The 24,162-nt window shown below is 36.6% G+C and overlaps 1 long non-coding RNA gene across 2 annotated transcripts in view; it reads right to left on the bottom strand.

Annotated features, from left to right (window-relative positions):
* Positions 1-10,620: 10,620 nt before the first annotated feature.
* The window catches only part of LOC136792029 (uncharacterized), a 527,007-nt gene continuing 513,465 nt past the window's right edge, over positions 10,621-24,162 (bottom strand). For both annotated transcript variants that reach the window (XR_010835137.1, XR_010835138.1), the window contains exons 7-8: positions 22,549-22,647; positions 10,621-10,712 (exon numbers count right to left, since the gene is read on the bottom strand). This is a non-coding gene — a long non-coding RNA (uncharacterized lncRNA). The remainder of the gene's footprint in view (positions 10,713-22,548; positions 22,648-24,162) is intronic.

Raw genomic sequence — 24,162 nt, 5'->3', positions numbered from 1 at the left:
CCCATGACTTTTCCTTTTAATGTTTCATGATTATAGTTATAATGTCTTATACCGTCCCATAATCCATTTATTTAACAACCATTGATTGCCTATATAATTAGGGCTCAGTGTTAAGGGAGAAACGGTGAGACACACCGTCCCTGTCCTCATGGTGCTCACAGCCGAGTAGAGATATGGAAATATAGGCAATTAAATCCTATAATGGGAGAAGCCAATCAAAGAGGAAAAAGGAGGAGAGTGGTGATGGGAAGTATCTTCTAAGCCTCTGGGCAAAACCTGCAAAGGCGCTGACGGGAGAAAGTCATGGCCATTGCCAGCAACTGCAAGTCTGCACAGGGGGCGTGGAGAATAGATAGAGATAAGACTACAGACATGAGCAGGTAATTATGAAAGACCTTGTAAACTATGTTTAGTCATCTGGCCTTAGTCATGAGGACAGTGAGCCAAAGTGAAATTTAATCAAAGTGATTCTGTGATTTACAAAAAAGGAAAAGAAAAGAGAAAAACCAACCAAACAACAAAACATCACTACAACAACACTGAACACCAATCACGCCATTATGATGACTTTTAATTTTTAAAAATGCTTATGAAGTGTCAGGGGGACAGGGGAATTTAATGCACGTTCCATGTGACAGTGTGTCCTTTTATCAGCCTTAACTGAGCAGTTGGTTCCTACTCCAGGAGAGACTGGATTGCAAGGGACACAGCCAGTTCCCTTGCAGTCCTGAGTCCCTTACAAGAGATACACAGTCTACCATCCTAGCAAAGGTCACACGTCTGGCATGGCTGCTTATGTCAGCAAGACCGGTAAAAATGCCCCATGGGCCAAGAGCATCTGTTTGTCTTCATGACTTGTGGTAATGTCAGATGCTTCATATTCCCTGCCTTCCCGTGAAGAAAGACAGTTCTCTGCTATTTAAATTATAGCAACAGCTTTACAAATGTTCTGCAAGTTCTTTGTCATAGGTGCGTTCTCAATGAACCGAGGAGAGAGCTGTGCTTTCCTTAGAAGACGTGGACTTACAAACTTCTCTGTGTGTCAGAAGAAAGGAAGAAGACATGTCTTCTAAATGCAAGCTTTCACTTTTTCCAACAAGACACCCAGGTCTCCTCGACATGGCAACCCCATCCCTGCCTAGACACATCTACCCACGAGAGAAAATTCTCTCTCGGAGAGCTGGAATTTAATTTCTTTACCCAAAGAAAAATTAAACTACTTAAGTAATAACATTCAATAACATTGTCTGCCGTCTGATACTACACAGAAACAGGGCAATTATGCTTCGCCTTGGGTGGCTGATGAGGCCACTTCCAATTTCAGGCATTATCTAACGATATCCTTGCCTGTAACTAAGTGCATTGTTATAATTATTAACCATAAAGAAAATGGAGTGTATGTATGGGGGAAATAGTTTTAATTATTTAATATGATGGTATAACAACACAGCCTTGCTGTTCCCATTCCTGCAAATTCACATCAAGCAACAAACACGCTGTACATCCATAGCTTGGTACCTCTCTGCATGGCCTCTAAAGTCTGGAAAACCATATAATTATCACTTCAAGTGAAGAGGGCTTCAGAGTGTAACTGCTAGCAAGGACGTGCTAAAATGAAAGTTAAAACATTCTGAGGGACCAGAGAGAGGATTGTGAAGTGTCGGGCAATGGAACCACATCACGAATTTCAACGCTTAAATCATTCACTAATGATCTATTTTGGTAGCTTTCTTTTCTTTTATAGACACTGTTTCAGAAAAGTCTTAATTTCTTTTTTGGCTGATAGAGTGTGGGGAAGTAGTCATCGTTAATAAGGTGGTTGTGTGTGCTAAAGAGAACAGGAAATAGTGTAGAAGCACTTAACTTTGAAACCGGTAAGCATGGTTCAAACTCTACTACAATCCTCTCGATGACCTCATAAGTCACAAAGCTTGAGAATATCTCTCCAGGACAGCGGATTTCCAAATACAGTCTGTCCCACAGATATGTGACGTTAAGCTATTTTGCTCATGCAAAACAACTGCAAATAACAAAGCTGTGCATGTTAGAAAAGGCAAACTTAGAGGATGTCCTTGTTGTCCTCCATTACTGCCAGGTATGTCAAAAAGAAATTAGGATTTGATTTGTTGATCTTCATTGCTCCAGTGGGCAAACTATCTCCAAGAGGTAAAAGGTACTGCAAAGCAAATTTTCCCTCAATATATGATTGATTTTATGTTTTAATTTGAGCCTGTGATAACCATTTATCATAAATATTTTGTAGAGAAGTTTTCTGTGCCGGGTGGGAAGCTGCATAGAACACTTGTAGGGCCTCTTCTAATTTTATACAATCTAAAATTGTGTAGAATGGAGAGGGGACAAAGAGAAGGACTAGCATAATAATCTCTTAGTGAGTTGAAGTCTATTTCATTGCAATGAGTCTTTGAAGGATGATAACTTGACTTCCCCCTCTGTACCTCTGCTCCTTCCTCCTATTACACACTCGCTAATGGTTTCCAGTGGCAGAAATCCAAGATACAGTAATCCTGTTTGTTTGATGACTAAACATCCTTTTATGCCTGGAGGATCAACTCTAACAGTCAAACAAACTAAATTAGTGCCTAATGCCCAAACCAGGGCACTCTCTGGACTTTAAAGAGTGGCCCAAATCACCGACATTCCCAGCTTGATTGGTGTCTCCCTGGAGGAAAAAAATCACTTTTGTTTCATTTTAGTTCATTCTGACAAACTTTGGGGGATTTAATTGACCAAAAGGGCACTGAATTTAAGATGCATGTTGAGGTTCTTGGGTAGCATGAATCCACAACAAGTGTCCATACAGGCCATGAGCTGACATATGTTTCTGAAAATGTTTTGATTTGACTTGATTTGCATTTGGGGTAAGTGAAGTTGAAACAAAGATGAAAGTGTAAGCTGTTTGGAAAGAAGGAACTAGGTCTGATCTGATTTTACCTAATGTAAATGAGCCCTTCAGGGAGAATATTTTAGTGTTATTTATTTGTCCTGCTCATGGCCTAGCTAGAACTTATGCTGGCCAAGCTAATGTTATTTCATGAAATCTCCCTCATACTATATGCAAACCTTTCATTCATTCAGATTGCTGTCCCTCCAAACCTACACGAGATAACTTTCTCTCTAGAAATGTGACTTTGCAGGGAAGGCCTGACCTTAAAAGGGATTCTGTTGCTGCTATTTATTATGAGAAAATAATACCAGACTCGTTGGTTGTCGGTGGGTCTAGTAGATGAAAATAAACTCCAGAATTACAGAAGAGAGGATGAGAGGAAGCCAAAGACAGACAATTTCTGCTTCACAATATGGTTTCAGGCAGACTTTCATGATTCAATCCTAATACGGAGAGTAATGATTTATGAAGTGGCAGCATATTGAATGGTATCCCTTTCCCTGCTCTTAGGTGTTTTGCAAATTCCCATAACTCTAACCACAACTGACTTTTTAAATAATGAAGACCACGTAGACAGGAATAATAGTATCATGGCTATTAACATAGTAAGACCAATATTCAAGGAAAACTTGTATTTCATATATCAGACTTTAATTATTGTTCTTCTTAATATGGAATCACCAATATTTAGAAGAGTATTCTAGGTCATTTCTTGCTCTACAGACTCAGTACTTCACTGCTATTAAAAATGGGGACTCCAATTGAACTTGTTCTAAATTAATCTGAAATTTTTATTGAAATGGAAAACAATGCCTGATAATGAACTTCTGGTTCTCTTGCCAAGAATAGAGCATGACCAGGAAGTCCCATTTTTATCACAGGTAGCCCCGAATGTCACTTCCTACCCACATTATGTCATATATTATGTATGGAATATAACTTCTTTCAATAACCTCAACTCTCACTGTGCCGTGAACCATCTTTAACACTCTAGAAACACATAGCATCCAAAACAGCGCAGGTCTATTTTGTTTTGTTTGTCTCCTTCTATGCTGGTCTGAATAATTTATTCATTTTATAAAAGAAGAGGGAGGTAAAAATTAAGTCAGAGTAATTTATCTAAGCATCACATTCACCCATAATATGTGGCTTCTTAATTTCCAGCCCAACATTTGTCTTTAATTGAGAAGAAAGAATACATATGTTACATTACCAGATCAAGTTACTCTTTTTGTTTTTTCTTTATCCCCATCCATTTTGGAATAAATGTTATTCTCTATTCATTCTGATATTAGATTAAGTGGACAAATATAAAAACCTACTAGAAATTCTTCTCTGACCTAGGAGATTGAGATAGGGAACTCATAGAAAGATGGAGTGCAAAAGAGAAGAATTGAAATTCTGAGCAACTTTTTTATCTCTTTAAACTGTAGGAAATATTTATTCTAAGTACATAAGATTGTTAAACAATTATAAATATCATTTGATTATTACCACTTGCAATAGAAGCCAAACTGAATTACATCAGTCCCTTTCTCTATTTAGGTATCTTCTCTATTATCTTACAGGCAGCTTCAGCATATGTGGATGTATCTGGTTGAAGACCATTTACCCAGTCAGATCCTGGAGTTAATGGAACCATAAACTACTATTTTCCTTTATTTTAAAAATATTTTTTAAAATATCTTATTTTAAAAAGTAATGTTTCTCATAGCATAGCCTTCTTGATTCTCCTTCTTAAGAAATAATATTAAAATTTGGACTGGTTAAGTGCATGTAAGTTAATTTTAACCATTAGTTGGAATTCAGATATTGAGTTTCTAGTAAGTGATTCCTTATGTTCATATGCAACCTGCAATGCCGTTTCAATTTTGGTTGTTGCACAATCCTGTTTTTGTGTATTTGGAAAGCAGAAATGTCCTCAAATCTTTTAGATGATCAACCAAAATAGGAGAGCGTTTTTAAACTATGACCTGACATTTCAAACTATTAAGTAGCAACACAATAATCCTAATTATTCAAATAATATCAATAATAAATATTGAGTATAAAGAGAATTTTAGAAATTCAAGAACACCTATAGCAAAGACATTATGCCTAAGTCATAATCTATTCATTTTCAGAGACAGAAGGATAAAATCATAGTTCTTCCTTACCTATGATGGCTAAATACAATTGAAGTAAAAAGATATTCAGAGTTGTTCATCAGATTAAAAAACAAACAAACAAAAACAAAAAAAAAACCCTCACTCTGAAATGTGTCCAGTCTCCCATGATTTACTTCGAGAAGTTTTCTGACAAAGTAAATCACCCAGGTCAAAAAGTCAAACTGTTGCCTGGACTCTGAAGAAATATGTCATAGTAAAGAAATGATGGCCTGATTTGTTTCTTTTCCTTAATCAGTTTGAGTAATCTGAAGACAGGTGGTGTTGCCAATAGGGAATTTCCTAAGCCAGGTTCTCAAAAAAATATCCAGTTTAGTTTTTCGCTGCTGTTGTTGTTGTTTTCTCTTTTTAAAAGAAGGACCCCCAACAAGGGCAGATATTTTCATTGGATTCCTATTCATGTGCTACGTTTTTGGGCCCCATTACCCTTCTTGTCTCCTTTCCAGGCCATACACCCTCAATCTCATTTCTTGACCTTATTTAACGAAGAGAAGAAGAGAGGAGTCAAGGTAGACAGAAAAAAGCATCATTTGCATAGATGGAGCGATGCCTCTGAGAAAGGCAAAAGAAAAGTGTATGAATTTCACTTTCCAGAGCAGGTCTTGAAAGATGCTGTGTACTTCTAGCCAATAAATAGAAGATTGATGGTAAAAAACCACAAACCAGTTGTGGTTTTTGAGGGAAACAGGTAATGGGCAAAGAAATTTTTGATATTGTCATGGTCTGTACATTTGAGAAATTCAAGAGTTTTCTTTATTTTGAAATTAGCTGTTAAACTATTGAACTGTGTTTCTTGAATGTGATACAGAGATTAAAATAATAGAATATCATTTATTAGCATTACAATTGTAAAAGAAGACTCTGAAAAGGTCTATTTTTTAGTAATATCAAAGCTCATTTGTTACATGGCACAGATCTTATTTTTTAAAGGAATACTTTGTATTGTATATTATATAATTGCTTGATTTTTTTCATTCAGAATTTTGTTTCATTTTTTAATACCTTGAACAATGCCTTTTACATTACGTTCAATAATTACATATTACTCTACATTTTAACATTTTTTATGAGAAAGCTTTAAAAAAAGCATGGACCTCAGTGAGTCTTCTTTATTTCTACTAAAAGCTACCAAAATAACTTAAATCAGCACCATCCATTTATATAAAATAAAACATAAAGTCCTTTCTTGTTTTCTTGGTCCTCATCCAAAGATTTGGGTTTTTGTCAAAACAATATTAAGGAAAAAAAAAAACCACACACACAATAATGTATCTTCTGTCATTGTACAAAATATATAAGTACTATAAGTTCAAATTAAATTTAATAAGCAGGCATACAATAAAATGGACAACCTGCAAGATATGGACAAATTATCAGAAAAGCACAACCTTCTGAGACTGAACCAGGAAGAAATAGAAAATATAAGCAGGCTAATCACAAGCACTGAAATTGAAACTGTGATTTAAAATCTTCCAACAAACAAAAGCCCAGGACCAGATGGCTTCACAGGCAAATTCTGTCAAACATTTACAGAAGAGCTAACACCTATCCTTCTCAAACTCTTCCAAAATATAGCAGAGGGAGGAACACTCCCAAACTCATTCTACGAGGCCGCCATCACCCTGATAACAAAACCAGACAAAGATGTCACAAAGAAAGAAAACTACAGGCCAATATCACTGACGAACATAGATGCAAAAATCCTCATCAAAATACTAGCAAACAGAATCCAACAGCACGTTAAAAGGATCATGCAACATGATCAAGTGGGGTTTATCCCAGAAATGCAAGGATTCTTCAATAAGCACAAATCAATCAATGTGATAAACATATTAACAAATTCAAGGAGAAAAACCATATGATCATCTCAATAGATGCAGAAAAAGATTTCGACAAAATTCAACACCCATTTATGACAAAAACCCTCCACAAAGTAGGCATAGAGGGAACTTACCTCAACATAATAAAGGCCATATATAACAAACCCACAGCCAACATCATTCTCCAGGGTGAAAAACTGAAATAATTTCTACTAAGATCAGGAACAAGACAGGTTGTCCACTCTCATCACTATTATTCAACATAGTTTTGGAAGTTTTAGCCACAGCAATCAGAGAAAAACAAGAAATAAAAGGAATCCAAATCAGAAAACAAGAAGTAAAGCTGTTAATGTTTGCAGATGATGATACTATACATAGAGAATCCTAAAGACTCTACTATAAAACTGCTAGAGCTAGTCAATGAATTTGGTAAAGTAGCAGGATACAAAATAAATGCACAGAAATCTCTTGCATTCCTATACACTAATGCTGAAAAATCTGAAAGAGAAATTAAGGAAACATTCCCATCTACCATTGCAACAAAGAGAACAAAATACCTAGGAATAAACCTACCAAAGGAGACAAAAGACCTGTACGCAGAAAACTATGACACTGATGAAAGAAATTAAAGTTGATACAAACAGATAGAGAGATGTACCATGTTCTTGGATTGGAAGAATCAACATTGTGAAAATGACTACTACCCAAAGCAATCTACAAATTCAATGCAATCCCTATCAAACTGCCGATGGCATTTTTCACAGAACTAGGAAAAAATTTTTTTAATTTGTATGGAAACACCAAAGACCCCAAATAGGCAAAGCAATCTTGAGAGAGAAAAACGGAGCTGGAGGAATCAGGCTCCCAGACTTCCGACTGTACTACAATGCTACAGTAATCAAGACAGTATGGTACTGGCACAAAAACAGAAATATAGATCAATGGAACAGAATACAAAGCTCAGAGATAAACCCACGCACATATGGTCACATTATTTTTGATAAAGGAGGCAAGAATATACAATGGAGAAAAGACAGCCTCTTCAAAAACTGGTGCTGGGAAAACTGAAAAGCTACATGTAAAAGAATGAAATTAGAACAATTCCTAACACCATACAGAAAAATCAACTCAAAATGGATTAAAGGCCTAAATGTAACACCAGACACTATAAAACTCTTAGAGGAAAACATAGGCAGAACATTCTATGACATAAATCACAGCAAGATCCTTTTTGACCCACATCCTAGAGAAATGGAAATACAAACAAAAATAAATAAATGGGACCTAATGAAACTTAAAAGCTTCTGCACAGCAAACGAAACCATAAACAAGATGGAAAGACAACCCTCAGAATGGGAGAAAATATTTGCAAATGAAGCAACCAACAAAGGATTAATCTCCAAAATTTACAAGCAGCTCATGCAGCTGAATACCAAAAGCACAAACAACCCAATCCCAAAATGGGCAGAAGACCCAAGTAGACATTTCTCCAAAGAAGATATACTTGCCAACAAACATATGAAAGAATGTTCAACATCACTAATCATTAGAGAAATCCAAATCAAAACTACAATGCAGTATAACCTCACACCAGTTAGAATAGCCATCATCAAAAAATCTACAAACAGTAAATGCTGGAGAGGGTGTGGAGATAAGGGAACCCTCTTGCACTGCTGGTGGGAATGTAAATTGATACAGCCACTATGGAGAACAGTATGGAGGTTCCTTAAATAACTAAAATAGAACTACCATACAACCCAGCAATCCCACTACTGGGCATATACCCTAAGAAAACCATAATTCAAAAAGAGTCATGTACCACAATGTTCATTGCAGCTCTGTTTACAATAGCCAGGACATGGAAGCAACCTAACTTTCCATCGACAGATGAATGGGTAAAGAAGATACGGCACATATATACAATGGAATATTATTCTGCCATAAAAAGAAATGAAATTGTGTTATTTGCAGAGAGGTGGATGGACTTATAGTCTGTTATACAGAGTGAAGTAAGTCAGAAAGAGAAAAACAAATACCATATGCTAACACATATATATGGAATCAAAAAAAAATGGTTCTGAAGAACCTAGGGGCAGGACAGGAATAAAGACACAGACATAGAGAATGGACTTGAGGACACGGGGAGAGGGAAGGGTAAGCTGGGAAGAAGTGAGGGAGTGGCATGGACATATATACACTATCAAACGTAGAATAGATAGCTAGTGGGAAGTAGCCACATAGCACAAGGAGATCAGCTCAGTGCTTTGTGTCCACCTAGTGGAGTTGGATAGGGAGGGTGGGAGGGAGGGAGACGCAAGAGGGAGGAGATATGGGGATATATCTATATGTATAGCGGATTCACTTTGTTATAAAGCAGAAACTAACACACTGTTGTAAAGCAATTATACTCCAATAAATATGTTAATTAATAAATAAATAAATAAATAAATTTAATAAGCAGGCATATATATATCTAATATGTATACAACAATATTCTGGATATTGTTATGGTTGTAGGAAATATGCACTTTCAGCAAATATTGTACTTTTTTAAAAGACATTGAACAGTTAAAAGGAGAAGCTATATGGTACCTTACATTTTATATAAGCTCTATTATTTGTGGTTTGTTAAAAGTGTCAAGACTATAAATTGCTTAGGAGTATGAACACATATATATAAACAGATATTCATTTTATGTATATTTTAACATATATGTGCAGATATATACTCATATATATATATCTTATGTATGAAATATTTTCTATAAGATATATTTTATATATATGATTTTAACACAATACTGAAAACTAATACTTTCAAAAAGCATTTAAATGAAATATTTGTAAAAATCTGCACGTAAAACTGTTATTAGTTTACCAGGTGCTCATCTACATAAATTGGGATAAAACAAATGTCTTGACCTGACATGTTTATTTCATTCAAGGAGGTCTAATAATTGAGCTGTGAAAACTTAGAACCATTTGGTTTACTCTATTTACTTTCTGTCCTTTAAAGTCTGACACTGTCCTTCATCTGAATGAAAGTTCTATTGAACTTATCTTTCTTTTAAAATATCCTGGCATCTTAGAAGCGTGCTTCACAAGCAAGTTTTCTATTACAGTACTTTTTTAGTATCAGCAACAATATGAAAGGTACTCTCCATGATTGAAATGAATTAAGCCATAATTGTCCTTGGTTTTCATGTTTTGATAAAACCATTGAATCAAATACCTTGGAGATTTCCTTAGACGTGAGTTTGTGTTTCTACTTCAAGTGTCTGAAGTTAATAGAAGCAAACACAAAGAAAATTAAGGGCAACTGCAGAAAAAGCAATAAAAAGTGAGTTTAAAGGGCGCCTGAATTTGCTGATAAAAAGTGAAAATATCAATCATCTATATTTTTGTGTAATGCTAAATATCAGTAAGTTAGTTCCAACCTGGAGTCACAAATTATTGAGCATTAAGTGATCATTGAATCTTCTTAAATATGTGGATATTTGATATTATATAAACATGTAACGTACTTTCCACCTAAATAGATTGGAGTGTAGCAATTATTCATCGTACTGTTACACTTTCCACTAATTTCACTGCATTGAATATAAAGTGCTTTACTGCTATTTCTGTAAGAGGGTCTCAGTTAAAAACTGCACTTATAAATTTGTTTGAGATGACTTTTAAAGTGGTTTTGAAACTACTGAAGTACATATCTAAACATCTTACCTCTTGGGACTTCCCTGGTGGTCCAGTGGTTCAGACTCTGTGCTTCCAGTGCAAGGGGTGTGGGCTCGATACCTGGTCGGAAAACTAAGATCCCACATGCTGCAGAGGCAAAGAAAAACAGGAAGAAACATCTTACCTCTTGGTCCTTCTCATCACTACTCCTTGTCACCTGGATTAAACTTACAGATTTATACTACCCACAGACACAAAACTCTGACAAGAAGTCATTACTCTAGTTTTTTTTTTAAGTACTCTATGAATGTATCAACTGGTGTAAATGAGTTATGACTTTAAAATCTCATTTAATGATGAGCTCTGTTGTTCAATGCTAAATAATAATTTTAAACAAATTCTGTACTTTTAAATCCATGATTTTTGCATCAGGTAAATACTTTTAAGACGAATGAAAATTTGTTTATGCATCATGAAGATTATAAATTAATGATAAGAGAATACTTGGAATTGATAGGATATTGACTGAATTAGTAAAAATTAACCACTCTTTTTAATAAGAGAACAAACATCAAGGCTGTATGTTCATACTGCCCATGCTAATAGTTCTAGATGTTGAAAGGGGAGTGTGAGTGCATGAGAGAGCAGGGGGATGGAGAGAGGGTTAAAACACTTGTATACTATGTAATGGTAAAAGGTTAAAACTAAAGTTTTCATTTATTCACCAGTGTTTTGATACATATGGTTACAAGTATGCATTTCTAGTTTCTATATATCTACCTTTCATCAGGTCCAAAACATGAATCTGAAATTCATTTCAGTGTTTGGCTTCCTAGCAAAATGTCTCGGTGATCTCTGCCGGGCCACACAGAATGCTCTCTAGGGATCATTGTACCTGTTAATGGGCTGAATTGCACCCTCACCCCCAAATTCATATGTTGAAGTTTGAAACCCCAGTCTCTCAGCACGTGACTCGATTTGAAGATAGAGTATTTACAGTGGAAATTAGGTTAAATGAGGTCTCTAGGGTGGGACCCAATCCAATATGACTAATGTCTTTATAAGAAGAAGATATTAGGAGACAGATACACAGAGAGGAGACCTTGTAAAGACACAGGGAGGAGAAAATGGTTGTCTATAAGCCGAGGAGAGAGGGCTCTGAAGAAACCAACCCTCGTTACACTTTGGTCTTTGGACTTCTAGCCTCCAGAATTGTGAGAAAACAAATTTCTGTTGTTTAAGCCACCCCATCTGGTACTTTGTAATGGCAGCCCTAGAAAACTAATACAGTACCAACTCCAAATCTAAACCAAGGCAGGTAGAATTATGCAGGAAAAGAAGAGTAGAATCTTAATAAAATCGTCCCTATGACATAAGTTTTTCTGAGCGTTAAGACATGAATAATTTTCTTTTTGGTTTATGTTATGTCTTCTCTATGATATTGTACTAAAATTGTAAACCTACCAAGGTTCTCTAATTATTGCTTCTAAAGTATTCTTCTACTTGTATATTAAGGTTTCGGTAAGAAATGTCCTGATATTGATTGCTTTGCACCACTATAGCTTCAAAGCTTGGAATGATGCTTAATATAATGATTTTTTTCCTGACTCTACTATAATGCAAAAGAAATAGGAATACCTGCCATGAAATCAAAGGAAGACATTGATTTATGCTCTGGGAAGAATGAATTGAAAATTAAATAAAGAGAAAATAAAATTTCCTAGACCAGGAGCAAATGGAAATTGATTTAATTTAGTGAAAAGAAGTCACTGCTTTGAGTAGTCAAGCAAAGCATTAGGATCTTGCTGACTACCAGGAAAGGACAAATTAGAATTGGAAGAAACTATGAGTATGTAGCCTCCAAATTACCATAGTACTTTTCTGGTAAATTTCCCTGTTTTACACAAAACATTATGTAACATTTCAGGGAATCATGATGTTTCCACCAGTAAAGTATAATGATATTAAAATATTTTCCTTGTCTTGTCTTTTAAAGAAAGATTAAATTATATTCTATCTTGCAGGCATATAACCCATGCGTTTTTGATAGTGGTGTGTGGAACCTACGGACATTTCAGCTGTCTATGGTTTTCCTCATACCTTTTGACTCCCCTTAAACAAAGCTTCATTCTTAGAGCCATGGATTGAAATATTTAGAGAGTGAGAGATGGAGATAGTCATAGGTAGGGGACAGACTTCTTGCTAGTAGAAGACTGACACCATGCACCACTTTTAGATTGACAACAAAAAAGGGTCAGAGCAACCTGGAAGTCTGCCAGCTGTAAGAAAGTGACACCACTGGAGGCTGAAGAAATTTATATTTAAATACCCTCAGTTCTGAAGAATTATGTGGTAGAATCAGAAGGGAAGTATAGCAGGTAAAATCCTGACGACTTGAACTTTTAAAATCTCATCTTGGAGGAAAATTGCAAAAAGAAACTCTATGGGACTTAGCATAGCACAAAATGTATTGAAGAGTTGGCATCAGGTGTGTGGTGTAATTTCAGACGGAATAGGGCAGATGTTGGAAAATATACATGTGTTTCTATTTGAAAGCCACCTCCAAACTCTTTGTTTTGCAGTAATTCCCCCTGAGGGGAAATGGCTAGTCTCATATCAATCATTTCAGGCAGGAAAGGAGGGAGGAAGGCTTGAAGTGGTGGATAGGAGGATTGCCTCCTGCCCTAGCTAGACCCAGAAGACACATCCCAACAGTTGAAGTCACTTCTATATTTTACTTTTGTTATTCCCCAGCCTCCTTTAAAGTGGTCTTACAGATTAGCTTAGTGGAAGCTATGCTTTGGGCAATTAAGAGACTAGTTGTGTCCATACCTGGGGTAAAGCAATTTCTGGCAGACCAAGTGGCAGAAATATCGAAAAATTAATCTACAAGGGTTCAAAGTTAAATGCTTTTGCAGATTAGGAGTCTAAAGTGACAACTGACCACCATCATGGCCTTTGAGAGCTCACAGTAGTCACTTCTCGAGAGGACTTGGTAGAAGAATGGGCTTCCAAAATCTATGGGACAGAAGCTTGCAGCATTACTCTTTGGGTATTACAGGAAGAACTTCCTAAAGGCCTCAGAGAGACCAAACCTCATCAGCTTAAACTTTTTATCTGTACATGCAGATCATCCAGCTCCCCAAGAACTTAGAGAACAGAAAACAATTTACCCTCCATTAAAATGTAAAAGCAAAGCACAGTCAGTTTGAGCCAAGTGTCCTGGAACAATGAGACATCATAATAACTTTAGTAGAGTTATTATTTGTTTGTAAATGAAGAAACTGTTAAAACAGGGATGGTCAGCCTGATGGAAGCATGGAAAAAATGCTCGAAATGAATTGACAATAGTTCCCATCTGAGGACTATCTCAGTTACAGAAAATCTAAGTCAAGATTAATCTTATTATGGTGTCATTGACAAGATAATTTCTACTGTGAAATGAGTATATCTGGTTATGTTAGCCTGATTTACTCAGGCTGTTTATTAATATTTAATACACTCAGAGCTCTTTGTTCCAAACATATGCTCACCAAGCAACATTTTCATTATATTTTGGCTTCTCATACACACTCACTTCATCAGCAGCTTCAAAACTTCTTTATATGGGAAGATATTAGGGGGTAGTGAAGTAGTTGAAAGTATGGAATTGACAATGAAAATCAGGCTGGGCTTACATAATGGGCACATCTGAAGAAATTTATTGTGTTTCTAATTGGGGAAGTTTGCAGAATGACTAATAGCAACTGTTGGATAAAGCTGTCCAACCTGCCCTTATACATGGCATTTTTTTTTTTTTTTTTTGCGGTACGCAGGCCTCTCACCACCGTGGTCTCTCCCGTTGCGGAGCGCAGGCTCAGCGACCATGGCTCACGGGCCCAGCCGCTCGGCAGCATGTGGGATCTTCCCGGACCAGGACACGAACCCGTGTCCCCTGCATCGGCAGGCGGACTCTCAACCACTGCACCACCAGGGAAGCCCTATACATGGCATTTTTGGCACTGAAATTATTTATAAAGAGAGAATGGTTGGTCCTGTCCCTTGACACTACATATCTTATTTAGTTTTACTTTTTTCTTCTTGGTGCTTATTACTCTTTAGCATACTATACATTTTACTTAATAATCTGGCATTTTTGATCTCCTGCATTAGAACACTGGCTCTATTAAGTCAAGGACATAGTAGATATTCATAAATATTTTTAGTTAATCTTGTAACCATATACCTATTAGCAATAGGTGTTATCTTTGCTATGGGGAGCCTAGGACAAGGGATTCCAAATATTTTGTTTTCAAATAGGATCTATCCTATTGTGAGATGTGCTGTTGTCCAGAATGACCTTAAAACCTTTGCTATTCAATGACCTTAACAGCTTGGGCTGTTACAACCCATCTTTTGATTATATAGACATATGTTTAATTTTGTAACTCCAAATACTATATTTATTTACTGACATGTCTTAATTTCTTCAAGCCGAAGTTTTTTTTCCGCTTTTTCTCTGTTTCATTCTTATTTTTATTTCCTTTAAAGGCATTATTATTCCATATTATATTTGGAAGTATATCTCTTCTCAACCAAATCTCATTTTTCCTAATAATTTTGAGGGATAATGTTTCTGTTATAATTTCTCAGACACTTCTTATTCTTTTTGCCTTCTAATTAGCCAGGAGTTTAGTTTGTTTAATCTCACAGGAGGTTCTCAGAATCTGTATATCTCAATCTTAATCTGTAACTGCTAATTTAGTATTTAAAGAACAAGAAGTTCTGATGGAAATGTATAGGAATATAAACATAATCCCTAAGTCTTCTCTAGTTCGCATAAAGTGGCCGTTTCTCCAAAGAATTCAGATATTAAAATAGCATCTCCTTTTTCACCTCCCCACAGGAGCTTAAATCCATGTTAAAACATCCTTAAAAACTGAAAATCACCTTGAGCATTTCTGTTGACTGGAAACACAATATCTCCTAAGTAGTCCATTTCATTGTCAGTTCTGAAAGATAGGAAGTTCTCAATATCGAAACCAACTCTGTCTCTTCACTCCTCAAGCAACTCTAGTCTGGCTCTTGCCCTCACCATTCCTCCAAATTGGCCACCTATGACGCTTATGACAGTAAGTCCAGTGGATCTAGGCCAGGATCATCTTACTCTCTCAGCAGCATTTGACCCAGTTGGCATTCATGACTTCTGGAGGGCTTTCTCTGTTTTTCACTCTCACTGTGCCACTTTCTCTTGGACATTTGCCTATGTCTCTGGGCATTGTTTCTCAGTCTCCTTTGCCAATGTATCTAACTTAATTCCCCCCCAAAATAATTTCCAGAAATGCTTTGAACCACCTGAAATATATACCTAAATGTTAGAGTTTTCTTTTGGGTTAGAAGTAATTTACTTAGAAAAGCATCTAGTATTGAGCCTGGGACATACAAAGCACTCAATAAATTAAAATGACTCATTTTTCCACTTTGAAAGGTAACATTCATTAGGATGCATATTCTATGTTTGTTTTTGGACTTGATTGAGTGATATTTAATATCTGCAAAATTCTGAAGTGTCTTTTTGGCTAACTGATGCTTAAGGAAGGATATCATTGCTGGTTAATGTTTGAAACAGATTCAAGATACACTTACTTAATAGTTTTCTCAATTTTCAATTATACTCACACTTTAACCTGTAGTAATTAAAAGGAAAACAAATTCTTCTGTAATGAAGAAAAACTATACAAGCTTTGTAATCTACAATTGTAACCAGATTTGCTTTAATGGGTTATATGTCTTGAGAAGATAGCTTAATGCAAAGTATGTGAAAGATTTAAAGGTGAAGCAAGTTCCCTTGTCCTTTTCTTTAATAAACACCATCACAATTGACCTTTAAAGCTTATAAAGCTATAAGGAAACACAAGGGCAGATACAATAATCTGCCAGACCTATTCGAAAATATTTAACAGATGGCCAAGGCAATCACTCTTCCTTTATCCAAAGAAATTTCAAGTTGATTTTAATTCTTGTGCTGGTACTTCATAATATCAAGGTTTTTCTTATACAATAAATTGAAATAGGAAATGAACTGGAAAATAAAAGAACCATTTCCTTTGCTGGTCTTGCAGAGGGTTTGAGGTAAATAGGACAGGAGCTTCCTGTGCCATAAAGAGGTGAAATATGCAAGCAAGCGTCCATGTTTGCTGGTTCTGTAACGTGCCCAAGAAATGATCTCAGCACTGTTCACAAAGGTGTGGGAATTAGGGCTGCCTTTTATTTGACCTCAACGTTTTTGATTTGCTATATTGTCATTTAGTCTGTGAAAACGTTCAAGCTAATCTTTCCAGGCTCTTATAATCAACTAGAGTGGTATTGATTTTCCTATCATTCCCCTGCCTTTGGAAATCATGAACGGGTATGAATGTGCACACTCTTATAGATGATCTAAAGCTATTCAATATGTCCTTAATTATAAATAGCTCTTTCTAAATTTACTACAGTTATAAACATCATATACTGATATATACTACATATTCTCTCTCTTATCCACCCATGTGCATTTATATTCATAGTTTTATAGTCACATATGCTACAAATTTCACTCCCAGATGTCTCACTGCCATATCTATTTGGTGCTTACCCTCTACACAATCTGAAGCCATTAATAGACACCTGGCTATAAATGAATTGCACACACAGCTCCCTGAGAAACCGTGAAAGGAAGTAAGAGTCCCTAAGCTGGCTTCAGCTCATTTGTTTTCAAATCTTTCAGCTATGGGTAGGAGATATCACTCAGCATCTACTAAATGCAAAGTTGAAATACAGCACAATGAACATTCATCTGCCCTTCACTATTTTCACTAACAACAAATATTTTGCCATTATTGCTCTCCTTCTATCTGTATGTTTTAATACTTTTGTTGTTAATGGTGGAGGTCAACCATTTGGAAGTAATTTGCAGACATGATGACAATTCACCTCTAAATACTTTATTATGCATTTCTTGAGAATAAGAACATTTTCCTACAAACCCACAATACAAAGAAAACACCATTAAAATTAATTTAACTATATCTATGTTATTCCACAGTGTTGAGACATGACATGACTTTTTTGAAGACTTCAGGCCAACTTTCATGCAGATTTTCCCATAGTCTGGCTCTCTTTGACTGTTTTCTCATGACTGACTACATTTATACTAACTTTTTTTTTTTACGAAAACACCATATAGGGTATGCTGTGTATTTTTTGTTTGTTTGTATTGCCTTACATCACATGACACTTAAGTTTTATTTCCCGATTGGTGAAGATAAATTTGATCACTTGGTTAAGGTGGCACTACAAGATCTGTCCATTGTAAAGGTATCCATTCAATTTATAATAAATCCTCCAGAACTTGGTTTTATTTGATGTACCCAAGTCTTAAGTTTTTCAATAAAGAAAAAAATCTCCATAAAAAATTGTGAGTGATATTTTTAAACCCAATGAATATGCAGTATCCTAACATCATTTACCCAATGAATTTAGCATCAACTGATTATCTTTATCAAAAGATAATTCAATTTACAAAGTTAATTCATTTGCTACAGTTCAGCACCAACTGTATATATATACATATATATATATGCCAAATAAAATGATTAAATATGAAGTTCTTAATCTAAATCTCTCCATAAAATTATCCACTCCAGGATCATCTAAAATACCGAGGCCAACAAACACATTTAGACACATTTAGTTGTTTGTTGGCATATAAACGATAGGTTGGGTAAAGCTTTGGGGACCAGAGCTACATTGTTTATGGACCAGTGCTAATTAGAAATTAAGCATCTGCAAAATACCAGTTTATCAATGGGAAAATACTGTTAACATTTTGAAATTGCTCAGAAATTACCTGGATTGTTTTTCTATCTCTCTGACTTTCTCAAGCCCTGTCCGGATTGTTTATTTAATTGGATAGCAAATGAAAGCAGAAGGGGGCATTTGGAAAGCAGAATTATGATATCAAAACCCATCTATAAATCTTTTATTTTCTTTCACTTTTTTTGTTACACCCAGTGTGACCCAGTAATCTATTTGGAATCAGAATTAAAAGAGCATTTGACAGTTGTGAAATGTATATTTAAGTTGATACTTCTGATTAGTTGTACAACTTGTCTTGGACAAATTACCAGATTAACTACATTATATCTTCAATACTGAGGTTTTTCCACGATTTCAAAATTGGGGTCTTCTTCAAATACAAAGTTAGGAAATGCAGGCATGTCTCCCTTACTGTACACTTGCTTAAGCTTAAAAAAGCTCCCTCTCCACCTCTGGCTGATACTCCAGGCCAATGTCAACAGATCCTCCAGATGCCTATTGCTTGGATTTGTATTCTCTAATCTTGTCCATGAAGATGAATCTTCTATATAGGATCATTTTTTTAATTAAATGCCATGCTCTAACACCAATGTCACTCTGCAAATGGACTGACAACGCCAAGGGAATGACAGAAGACACTTGAAGAGGCTCTGAGGAACAATGGTGCCTCTATTACCTGCACTCAGTCCCCGGCTGCCAGAGCCACTGCAGCTGCCCTGGATCACCCCACCCGCCTACCTACCGAGGCAATGCATTATGGGCCGCCACTTTGGTTTGTAGATTCTCATAGGAAAGGAAACGTCTGGGAAACAATCAACTTGAATTTTTTCACTGAGGCATTTTTAAGAGAGGCATTAGAAATAATACCAGAGGGCTTCCCTGGTGGCGCAGTGGTTGAGAGTCCGCCTGCCGATGCAGGGGATACGGGTTCGTGCCCCGGTCCGGGAAGATCCCACATGCCGCGGAGCGGCTGGGCCCGTGAGCCATGGCCGCTGAGCCTGTGCGTCCGGAGCCTGTGCTCCGCAACGGGAGAGGCCACAACAGTGAGAGGCCCGCGTACCACAAAAAAAAAAAAAAAAAAAAGAAATAATACCAGATGCACTCTCTTACCCAAATTTGAAAAAATGAGAGACACAGTGGAAAAACACTTCTTACACAGGTCTGGTCAGCACTCCTACTAGGGAGGTTTAACAGTCTTAGAGAAAGCAAGTAAAATTATGAAGGAATTTGAGCAATAGGAAATTACACTGAAAAATGAAAGTGACACCTACGATTTTGGAAAGTCAAAGACAAAGTGACGTTATAAGAGCAACACAAAACATTATGGAGGGTACCAAAGTCAAGAATACTAAAAACATTTGCAACATGGCAAAGGAGGTAATTTTAGGGTCTGTAAAATTTCACATAGTTGCAAATAAAAAACTGAGAACACATTTCCATCTAAAGACTTATAGGCTGAAAATATAAATTTAAGAAGTTTGACATAAATTAATGGGTGACATATTCATATCTGAGGGTAAATACAAGCTAAGAATATTTGAGAAGAACTAAGTGAAGGGCAACTACCTTTTTTTCTCATTAAAATAAAAATTTTCTTCTATTTGCAGAGATAGGCTCCTAAAAAAGTAACACCAGGGAGCAATGTAACAAACCTTATAGTTCTATATTTTAGACCATGCAATTTCTTATTTTTGAGATTTATATTACTTCTGCTTTCAAAAACACCACAATAAAGAAAAACCACAATTATACTTCTGTGCGTTGATTTCCAAATTATTATTTTTCTAATTTAAAAATAAAACATTCATTTCTGAGAATAATAATAAAGAGGATTAATGCATTATCTCACATCTAAGTGGTTGCTACTAACATTTAATGTACTTTTTTCCATTTTTTTTTTCTAATTACTTACTTTTATACTTGGTTCACACTGTATTTACTATATTTGTAGTTGTATACGCTATCTCATATATATTTTTTTTAATTTGTGAGGTTGGAGTCTATTAGAAGAGGAACATCTATCTATATCACATACTTGGGCTCTTGACAGTAAAATGAAATAATGTAACAAAAACTTTACTAGGCCAATAAAATAGGTCTCCTGGTAAGGTGAGCTTTCAAAATCCTGCCAGAGCTTCTCCGTTTAGCATCATAGATAAAAGGTCATTTGTGTGCAATTTTTTTTTGACTCATTCTAAACCTGCTGAATGATCTTTTTAAATTAATGTAAATCTGTAAGGCGTCACTTTTCTGTAGCTTAGCCAATGTCACCATTCCTAATTGTCCTTAGGTGGCATACCTCTCAGCAGGCACAAGGTAGTTTTTCTTTGGCTTTGGGGACCTTCTGGGAAGGAAGCTGTAAAACTGACTCTGAGATTTGGTGACTGGGTTGGGGTGGCCATGACTGAAATCTGGGGGCAGGAAAGAACAATAATGGTCCCAGAGAAGAACTCACTGTGAGGAGAGCAGAGCCATCTGGGTTTTCTAACAGGTTCTGGAATTTCATGGAGAAGACTTGATAACAGGGTGTGTCTGAAGCTGGTACAAACAGAGGGCTCAGCTACGCTACCACAGGATCATGTTTGGGAGATACCAGCCAAGCCTAAGTGTGAACCAGAAATTCTCTTTCTCTCACCCAATTTTGCAGCACCACCAGGGCCTGTGCAGAGATCTGGGCTGCCAAGGGCATTTTAGTACACCCTGCCCCACACACAGCACCAGGATGGGAGCTGTGTAAGCAAGACCACTGTCATTGATTCCAATTTCATTTTCTCCTTCTCTTCTCATTTTTGAAAACAGGTCTTTAAATTGAATATGACTCTAAGAATCTTTAGACATTTCAGATAGTGGCTTGAGATGCACATCTTGGACTGTCTGTTATAACAGCCAATTATTAAAGGTGGAAAAACAAATGCAAACAATTCAAAAAAACAATGTCACTGATATATCCAGTGATGCAGATTACACAATTCTCCTCAGGCGTGAAGGAGAGACAAGAAGGCCGATGGCCCTAAAGTGTTGCCTTTGTCCAAATTACTATTGTTCCTGATACAGAGGAGACTAACCAGGTAGAACCATCTGACATCATGAAAGATGTACCCATTCCCCAGCTGATATTTGCAATTTTTTAATTTTGATTTTTTAAACAAAAGTTTAACCTTTAAATGCACAGAGGTAAAACTGTCTTTTAATCCTATTTTCTCAGCATTGTTAACTAATTAATATAATTCCATATGAGGAGGAAGTCCTTATATTTTAGTTTTTAAAGGCATAAGCAATTATTGCTACCGTGGTCTCTATTTTTACTACTATGCTCTTCAAGTCTGCTTGAATGAGAATACATATTTGCCAAAATCTGAACACTGTTAATTTTTAATATTCACTTGACTTATTCACACATTATTGGTCACAGCTTGACCAATGATCTGTTTATGTTTTATTTAAGGGTAAGATTATAATCCACCAAATAGCTCATTGTGACCTTTGCTTACTGAATTATTGCTTTGGTAAATGTAACTCTCACTTTTCAGACAATTAAGCAAAGGTTTCAGAAATATAGAATCTCCCCAATCAATAAGGCTTTGAACATTAACTAAATTTTAACTGTGACAAGTAAAAGATTAATATGTTCCAAGGTCCACCTCCCCACTAGTCTATATGAATAATTATTTTTTTAAGGAAAAAGAAAAGAAACTCCTTATGCATTTAATCAGGGTAGACTAGCCTATTTGGAAGCTGTCACTTGAAACAGATGTGGTGTCACTTTTCTTGAATGGATGAAAATGTACCCCCTAAATAAATGATAAACAGGAACCAGCAGCCGCAAAGTGTAAAGAAGAGGGTGAGGGGGTGGGGTAGCCATAATATAAATAAATAAGTAAATAATCCAAAGGGGTTTTTACCAAGTGCAATGATAAATCTCTCTGGGCTATTGTTGTTGGGTTTATTTGGAAGACAGGAGGCATCATTTGGGGTGCTCCTTGAACCATGTTATCTTTACCTGTACTCAGTTTGGCAATTGCGTTTTTACTTCAAGGACAGGGAAAAGGATGGAAGAAATCAAAACAAAAGAGGGCCATAAAAAAGGAGACAGTGCTCACAAGCTTGAGTTATTGCTAGCATCATAATAATGTCCTTTTCAGCTAACCTTTTCACCAGGCGAGGATCCAGGAACCGAGAGTCTGGGAATTTTGCATCCATTGCTTCTTCAACTTGCAAAGATGGAACAGTCAGGATGAGTTACTACCTAGATAGAAAGAAAAATGAAATATTGAAAGCTGCAGAAAGTGGTAAAACTAATAAATTATATTATATCCCTGTCAGCTATTTTCTTACTATAAACTCTGGGATTGAAGTAGATGTGTTTAAAGGATAAGTGAACAAAAGGGACTTCAAAGAGTTGAAAATGTTTATTGGGAATGTGATAGCATCACATATGGGGAGAGATCTCTTTTCATTTGTGAAAGCATCCGAAAGATCATGTTCATTTTTTTCCAAAATAAGGATTAGTTTAGAGCATTAATATCATTTCTCTTGTCTTTGTTGGGACTGTAACTCAGTACCAAAAGTAGACAAGTCAGGGAGCAGCAGAATGGGAAGTACATTAAAGTGGGATCTTAGCACTAGTGCTGTCAATGAGAATGCTATTTTCCCAGTAACCATTACATAACATCCAAACTTCCATCTTCTGGTCTACCATCGAGTCAGGAAGCACTTCAAGACATGATCACAACCAGGACTCTTGTGAGTTCTTGGTTATTAATCTGGGCTGTGAGTACGAAGAGACAGGGCAGACTCTCCAAGGTCCTCCCAACTTCGGGATGCCACTTGGCTCTCAACCATGGCCATACTTTTAGGTTTTGTAACGGCAAGACCCCTTGGTACTTCCATGCTCCAAAATCTCTTCCAGTTACGGTGGCTGCATAACAAACTATCCCCAAGCTTAATGTCATAAAGTAACCATTTCTTATGCTCATGGATTGTGTGGTTCGGGAGTTCAGACAAGGTACAGCAGAGATAACCTCCTCTGCTCCATTATGTGTGCCTCAGTGGAAGACCCAAGACTGGAATTAGAATCATCGGAAGGCTTGCAAATTCCCTGGTGGGGTCCAGTGGTTAAGACTTGGGCACTTTCACTGTGGTGACCTAGTTTCAATCCCTGGTCAGAGAACTAAGATCCCGCAAAACGCAGAGCACAGCCAAAAAAAAAAAAAAAAAAAAAAAACCCATCAAATCATCTGAAGGCTCATTCACTCAGTGTCTGGCTGTTAATGTTGACTGTGGGCCAGGAGCCTGGGTTCCTGTCCCTGTGGGCCTCTCCATTTGACCTCTCTAAGTGAACTAGTCTGGGCTTCCTATCAGGATAGTGGCTGGATTTCAAGGGCAAACATTCCAAGAGAAACAGAGAGAGCCAAGAGGAAGTCATATTGCCCTTTCTAATCTAGCTGTGCAAGTCATGTATTGTATTTGTAACATGCTCTATTTAATGGAAAAGTCGGAAGCCTGCCTGGGTTCAAGCAGGTGAAGGGGAGGGGGAAAGGAGGCTTCACCTCTTCGTAAGGAGTAGCAAAGTTCTGGAAGAGCATGAGAGAACAGAAATATTGCTGTGACACTTGGGGGAAATTCAATCTGCCCCAATGAGGAAACTAAAGTGCAAAATAGTTGAGATGTACTCAACGGATGCATATCTGGGAGGTGGTGGGGCAGAGAACCAATTTCTCTTTCTTAGACTCCAAAACCTTTCTTCTTTCGAATACACAGC

The sequence above is a fragment of the Kogia breviceps genome, chromosome 10 (genome assembly GCF_026419965.1).
Source record: "Kogia breviceps isolate mKogBre1 chromosome 10, mKogBre1 haplotype 1, whole genome shotgun sequence".
In the NCBI taxonomy this organism is placed as follows: Eukaryota; Metazoa; Chordata; class Mammalia; order Artiodactyla; family Physeteridae; genus Kogia; species Kogia breviceps.
This window is presented reverse-complemented; position numbering and strand designations above follow the sequence as displayed.